The sequence below is a fragment of the Cajanus cajan genome, chromosome 2 (assembly GCF_000230855.2).
Source record: "Cajanus cajan strain Asha chromosome 2, NIPB_CcT2T_4, whole genome shotgun sequence".
Taxonomy (NCBI): Eukaryota; Viridiplantae; Streptophyta; class Magnoliopsida; order Fabales; family Fabaceae; genus Cajanus; species Cajanus cajan.
Window position 1 is genome coordinate 31,896,720 of NC_138518.1, and position 6,897 is coordinate 31,903,616.

At 34.7% G+C, this 6,897-nt stretch overlaps 1 long non-coding RNA gene across 1 annotated transcript; it reads left to right on the forward strand.

Annotated features, from left to right (window-relative positions):
* The first annotated feature begins 934 nt into the window (after positions 1 to 934).
* Positions 935 to 5,029, forward strand: LOC145954228 (uncharacterized). The gene is made up of 2 exons (XR_014431401.1): positions 935 to 3,315; positions 4,851 to 5,029. It is a non-coding gene; the product is annotated as an uncharacterized LOC145954228 (long non-coding RNA).
* Positions 5,030 to 6,897: the final 1,868 nt, after the last annotated feature.

Sequence of the window (6,897 nt, forward strand, 5' to 3'; positions counted from 1 at the left end):
TTGGGTAACATACTTCCTTGTTATTTCTCATTACCATTGATATTACCTTAGTGTTCTTTCTTTATTTGCTGAACCATTGCAAAAATTAGGCCTTAATAGTGTTCAGAAAAAATATAAAATAAAATAAAATTTGTGCATAATTAAAATAAAAAAAAAGTTGTGGTTGAATGGTTCATGCGTTTAGAACACTTGAAACTCAATCTTTAAGGTAATATTTTGGTTTGGTTGAAGGTTGTTACTAACTTATCTAAATTCTAGTTTTTGATTCCTAAATTTCCTTGTTTTTTTTTTTGAATTTTTTGGTGGCTGTTTTGTATTCCTTTTTAAGCCTACCCTAAACCTTGCTTTTAACACAAAAAAATTGTGGTTTGTTCTTTGTGTTGTCTACTTTTTTTGAATTGCTTTAAAAAAAAAAAAAAAAAAAAAAAAGAAGCCATTAAGAGTGACATACACGAGTGTTCATTTTACGAGTGTAAACACGTGAGAAGAGTGGTGAGGTCCTATTTTTTTGTGTTTGTTATTACTCTTGTTTTTGAAGTATGGCAGATGGAAATCATTTGGATGGAACACAAAGACTCTTGTTCGACGCTATTAATGCTCAAATGCAAAGATTATTGAGAGAAAACAATGAAGAGTTGTATGGAAGAATTGAGCGATTAGAGAATCGTGATCATCATTGATGGAAGCTGATGGAATCATGCCTAGGAAGGCAAGAGGTGACATATTGAAGGAGCCAAGAGGAGTTGGTTAGACATGAAGGTGTGGGCCAGTCAAGGCCCAATGGGCCCGATGGGCCTGGGAAGGCCCAAGTTGAACTTTTCATGGGCCATATTTTGTTATAGCTAATTTCATATGTTTTGTATACATGATGTTAGTATAGGTATCATATATTTTGGTCTTGTATTTTGGACCACATAGAATAACATTTTAGGTTTTAGGCTAGTTAGGCCTAGTTTTGGGCTTCATGGGCCTTTGGGCTTTTGGTACCCAATATTGGGCTCATTTTCATTCTTGTAATTTTTCCTTTCCATTGTAATTGTTTGACCAATGTAATTAGGTCATTAGAATAGGAAAATACAAGGAATACTAAAGTATGCTAATTAGGTTAAACTAGGTTTAATTTGGAAGCCATTTAAGTTACATTTGAGTCACATGTTTTGCACCATTGGTGGTTGAACTTGTGACACTCAAATTAACCCTAAATGACTCTCAAATCAGACCTAAATGCACCTTGGTACCTAAATTTTCGGACTTACACATGTGCACCAAAGTTTGAATTCAAATTTCAAATTTGAATTCAAACTTTAGGCGCCAATTTGTGTAGCTTTGGTTTAGGTGCCTATGTGCTTCATTTCCGTGCATACTTAAGTCCTCCCTTCACATTTTTGTATTCACTTTTGAGAATAATGAAATTTGAGAGCTTATTCAGCCAAATTTCTTCAAGAGTCGCCAAATTTAGAGAGCTACACTTTTAGGAACCCTTTTAGGTTTCCTCCTCTTTGAAGTGAGCTTTCCCTTGAACCTTAAGCTTGGATGCTTCCATCCAAGGCTTAAGCCTTCTTCCAATCCGTGAATCATCCTCCATCTAGTGTTCATCATTGTCGTTTCCATCTCCTTGAAGAAGATCCGAGCAAAGGAGAAGCTAAGGAGAAATCATCTACCACTCCTCCTAACATTTTCCATCATTTTTGGTATCAAGAGCAAGGTTCTTCAAGGAGATAAGTTGTTTCACTTTTGAGTCCGTTTCTTCTTGTGTTCTAGTGTGTTCATTGTGTTCTTCTTGTCTTGTTTGAGTTTATTTTCGGATCTATATGTTTTGAATCACATTTTGTTCCATAGATCCATCGGTTGATTGTTTTTGAATTTTTTTCCACAATCAACATGTTTAGGACCTATTAGCTTGTGCTTGTTTTGATTTAATTTGAGTCTCTCCATTCTTGTATGTGTCCGTGATTGGACTTCATGCATTTGCATTAGATTTTGGTTTTTAATCCATGTTTTGTCTTAGAGTTTGTGTTTAGTTCTTATATGTTCAAAAACTCCTTGAATAGCATGTTGACCTAATTGTTTTTTAGTACATTGTTCATCATTTTTTGATTCGGTCATACTTCTAATGTGCCTACCTATATGTGATTTTTCTTTTACCTTATTGTGTTCATGATTTGCTATTAGTCCTAGCAAGTTTCCTTAGAGTTAGGTTTCCTTTGTGTTCTTAAGTTTTCAAATCACATTCCATTGAAAATCTTATAAAAAAATTTTGACTCAAAATTTCAAGTGTAATCCTACTTCTAGTGCACTAATTTTGTGGATTCAAATTTAAAAAAAAAGTGAGTTAAGAGGCTGGAAAACAGAGTTTAAAACAGAGCCTAAAGACCTAATGTTCAAAAGAAAAAGAGTTCAAAAGAAATCCAAACCAAAACCTAAAGACTAGTGCACTAGTTTCTCAAATTTACTTGAATTTTGATCTAATTTTTGGCTAACTTGTAGTCTCGGTTTCTATAGCTTGGAATCATAGAAAAATTTGAAACAAAAGGCAAACACCTTCTCTGGAGTCTTAATTTGAGACTAGAAAAAGAAAGAATTAAAAAAAAATATATATATAAGACATTTTAAATTGAAAAAGCCGTGAGGTGTGTATTGATAGAAAATCATTTGATTCCTTGTTATTGTTTTGACTACTACTTTTGCTATACTTATCCAATTGTTTTCAAATTTTTTTTGTTTTGTTCATCTACTCTAGTACCTATCTAGGAACATTCCTAACTGAGTGCTAGCTTTATTTGGAGTCTTATTTTCCAGTTTTACTTGTTGAACCTCTTTGAGTCTTGTCATATATACATATTACTCTTAACTTTTGGTATAAGCCTTTCAAATTGTGCTTCTATTGCTTGTCTAGTTTTCTTTCAATAATTTTGCTGGAAGTGGCCTCAAATCCTTGCTCAAGGATCAAGCATTGCTCAACAAAGAGTAGGAAAAGTTTGGACACTAAGACCTAAAAATTTGACCTAATTTAGTGACCAAAACTTCTCCTAAACTTCCTTCACTTGAGTGACCATTCCTTTCACCTTGTGAGGCAGCCACCATTAACCTCTTTTGTTGTGATTCTTTGCAGGTCCAGGAGCATCAAATTTTAAGGATTAGTGGCGGATTAAGACACTTAAACAAGTGTTAGAAAAGTTGAACACAAAAACCGTCACTAAATTGGTCACCAAAACCGCCATTTATTGCTTTCTAGGCTAGTTTAAATTTTGCAATCTCTCTTGTATTTTAAAATCAATTTGTAAAGCTTGGAGGGAGTATTAAGAAGCTGGTCAGGTATATCTAACTCCTTGTTAGCATCCTCACGTGTAGTGCTAGTGGAAGTGGCTTGGAAATTTCATATGTTTCAACCTTCCACTTAGGATATCCGACTAGTTGCTTACATTGTTTCCTTTAAGTTCTTTGTCTTTTAATTGCTTTATTTTGCTGCCTTGAAACGTCTAGACTTGTGTAGATTTACTTGCTCACGTTTAGTTTAGTCTCAAAAAACAAACAAATTGTGAAAAAGCATTCAAAATTTTTGTGAAAAGTTTTGGGGAATTGGAGATACCACAAAGGAGTTTAGTGATTTCCACTTGAAAAGGCTTGGTTATTAAGTGGCTCTTTGTAGCTCACCTCCCTTGATAGTGCAACTTGTACACTTAGACTTCCAAGTGTTATTTTCATTCCTAGAAAATACCAAAAACATTTTATAACTTTTTGCATAGCATATACAAAAAAATTCTTTTGTTTAATCATGAGAAAATATTTCTCAAGTGGTAGTGAATTAAGCTCTCCAAAAGGTTTTTCACATTCTACTCAAAGGCTTAAATCACTAACACCTTGGACAAAGCAAGAAGCTTTAAAAAAAGAAAAAGAAAAACTTGAAAAAAAAGCACAAATTGCAATTTTAGAGGAAGAAATTCACATTATTAAACAAAAGAGAGAAAAACTTTTAGCAAAAGAAAAATTGAGAAAAACAAGAGAAAAAGAAAGAAAAAAGGCATTGCTCTTAGGGAAGAGTAAGGAGGAAAATAATTCCTCTAAAGGACTTGTGAGTGAAGAGAGTTGTTCTACCACTAAAAATCATTTACAAAATACTCTCTTCATAAATAAAGACCTTAACTCTTACCCTAATCTTACCACTAGTCATGAAGTAGAGATTCAAGAACAAATCATTCTAAAGAAAAATGAATCTCAACTTCAAGATGTAGTGAAGAAGGAGTGGACTACATTTAGTTCCACTTCTTGTGCTACTTCCTTGGAGGTGCCCAAGGAAGATAGCCTTCCTCTATTTAGGAATCCTTCTACCATAGTTGTTCTAATAAAGCACCCAAATTTTGGAATATATTGTTTGATAGATACATCTTGTCATATTTCATATTCTATTTTTGATCTTATGGGAAGTTCATCTTTATTTGAACTTAATTTGCACCCTTCCCTACAAGACAAAAATAGTTTATATGAGTTTTCAAGATTTTCCAAGACATTTTATCTACCAAACAATATGATTCAAAATTGTTTAGGACGTTTTCTAGTATTCTTTTCTTTATATTTTAGGAAAAGCCTAGGCTACCATTTAGGGTATTTTAGGAAAGATATTGTAGTGTTTAAAAATCATTCTTTTCATTGTCTTAGTCATAGTGTTATTATATTCTTAGGTTTTACTTCTAGGTTATGCTTAGGAGAGGAGCCTATTTCTACTTTTAGGGAGTCTAATTTTGATAGTTTATTTTTTCTTAGGCTAGATATAAGGACTCCTCTTAGGATCCATAATCCATTTTCTCATCATAAACATGTCACCTCTTATACATGGTTTGTTGTGTATGTAGGTGATGTTTCTTATTCCATGCATCCTCGTGATTTGAGGACAAATCCTTTTCAAGAGGGAGGGGATGATGGAATCATGCCTAGGAAGGCAAGAGGTGACATATTGAAGGAGCCAAGAGGAGTTGGTTAGACATGAAGGTGTGGGTCAGTCAAGGCCCAATGGGCCCGATGGGCCTGGGAAGGCCCAAGTTGAACTTTTCATGGGCCATATTTTGTTATAGCTAATTTCATATGTTTTGTATACATGATGTTAGTATAGGTATCATATATTTTGGTCTTGTATTTTGGACCACATAGAATAGCATTTTAGGTTTTAGGCTAGTTAGGCCTAGTTTTGGGCTTCATGGGCCTTTGGGCTTTTGGTACCCAATATTGGGCTCATTTTCATTCTTGTAATTTTTCCTTTCCATTGTAATTGTTTGACCAATGTAATTAGGTCATTAGAATAGGAAAATACAAGGAATACTAAAGTATGCTAATTAGGTTAAACTATGTTTAATTTGGAAGCCATTTAAGTTACATTTGAGTCACATGTTTTGCACCATTGGTGGCTGAACATGTGACACTCAAATTAACCCTAAATGACTCTCAAATCAGACCTAAATGCACCTTGGTACCTAAATTTTCGGACTTACACATGTGCACCAAAGTTTGAATTCAAATTTCAAATTTGAATTCAAACTTTAGGCGCCAATTTGTGTAGCTTTGGTTTAGGTGCCTATGTGCTTCATTTCCGTGCATACTTAAGTCCTCCCTTCACATTTTTGTATTCACTTTTGAGAATAACGAAATTTGAGAGCTTATTCAGCCAAATTTCTTCAAGAGTCGCCAAATTTAGAGAGCTACACTTTTAGGAACCCTTTTAGGTTTCCTCCTCTTTGGAGTGAGCTTTCCCTTGAACCTTAAGCTTGGATGCTTCCATCCAAGGCTTAAGCCTTCTTCCAATCCGTGAATCATCCTCAATCTAGTGTTCATCATTGTGGTTTCCATCTCCTTGAAGAAGATCCGAGAAAAGGAGAAGCTAAGGAGAAATCATCTACCATTCCTCCTAACATTTTCCATCAAAAGCACTTGGTGAAGATTGATGTTCATCCAAGCTTCCATGCAAGGACCGAAAATGCTCCATGAGGTTATCACGTTTTGACCTTGGAATTCTCCTTTGAAGAAGCTTCAATGGAAGAGTAGCACCTTTGAGGAGGTTCGGTTACCTCTTAGAGAGGTGAAGAAGCTTGAAGAACCAAGCTTCTAGGAGAAGGAACTTTGAGAGAGAACCTAGGAGAAGGTTTCTCACGAATTTGACTCTTGAAAATGAGAGAGAAATCTAATTTCTAATTCTCATAAATGTCCAAAAGTGATTACAAGAGAGGGTTTTACAAATATATAGGGGAGGTAGCTTCTAGGAGAAGCTAACCTTAACCATGGTTCACTTAAGAACCATGGTAAGGTGTAGCTAACCATCCATGGTTTCTAAAACTTGTAGGAGAAGCTATCCTTGACCATGGTTCACTTAAGAACCATGGTAAGGTCAACCTAACTTACAATGGTTTAGAAACTTGGAGGAGAAGCTTCAAAAACTAGAAGGAAAACTAGTAACTTTCGGCCATGAACAAGAGAGAATGCTAGGCGGCCTTGGCTCCAAATTTCTCCAAGATTTATTTCAAAAATATTTGATTTGGTTTAGTTAGGTTCATCATATGATGATGAGACCTAGCTAAATCAAATCTAAGAAAAATTAGGAGCAAAATGAGTCCAATATGCAAAATTTTGCCTAGGCCCAGTTCTGGCCCAATTACTAATCACACCCTCAAGTATTGCTAAATGTCACCCCCTTTTCTGTACTGAAAAAATACAAAATGAATGTATCAACTAGGGAGGTTAAATGGAGTTATACTCTCCAAGTAGCCTACCTTAAAATCAATATACAAACACTAGAAAAAGAAAGTAAAGTGCCTCACAAATACAAAGGCAAAAATAACCTATACAAAAGAGCTACTATATGTACAAACATAAGAAAAAGGTCTTTAAGATCATCCCATTCCTCTTGGTTCT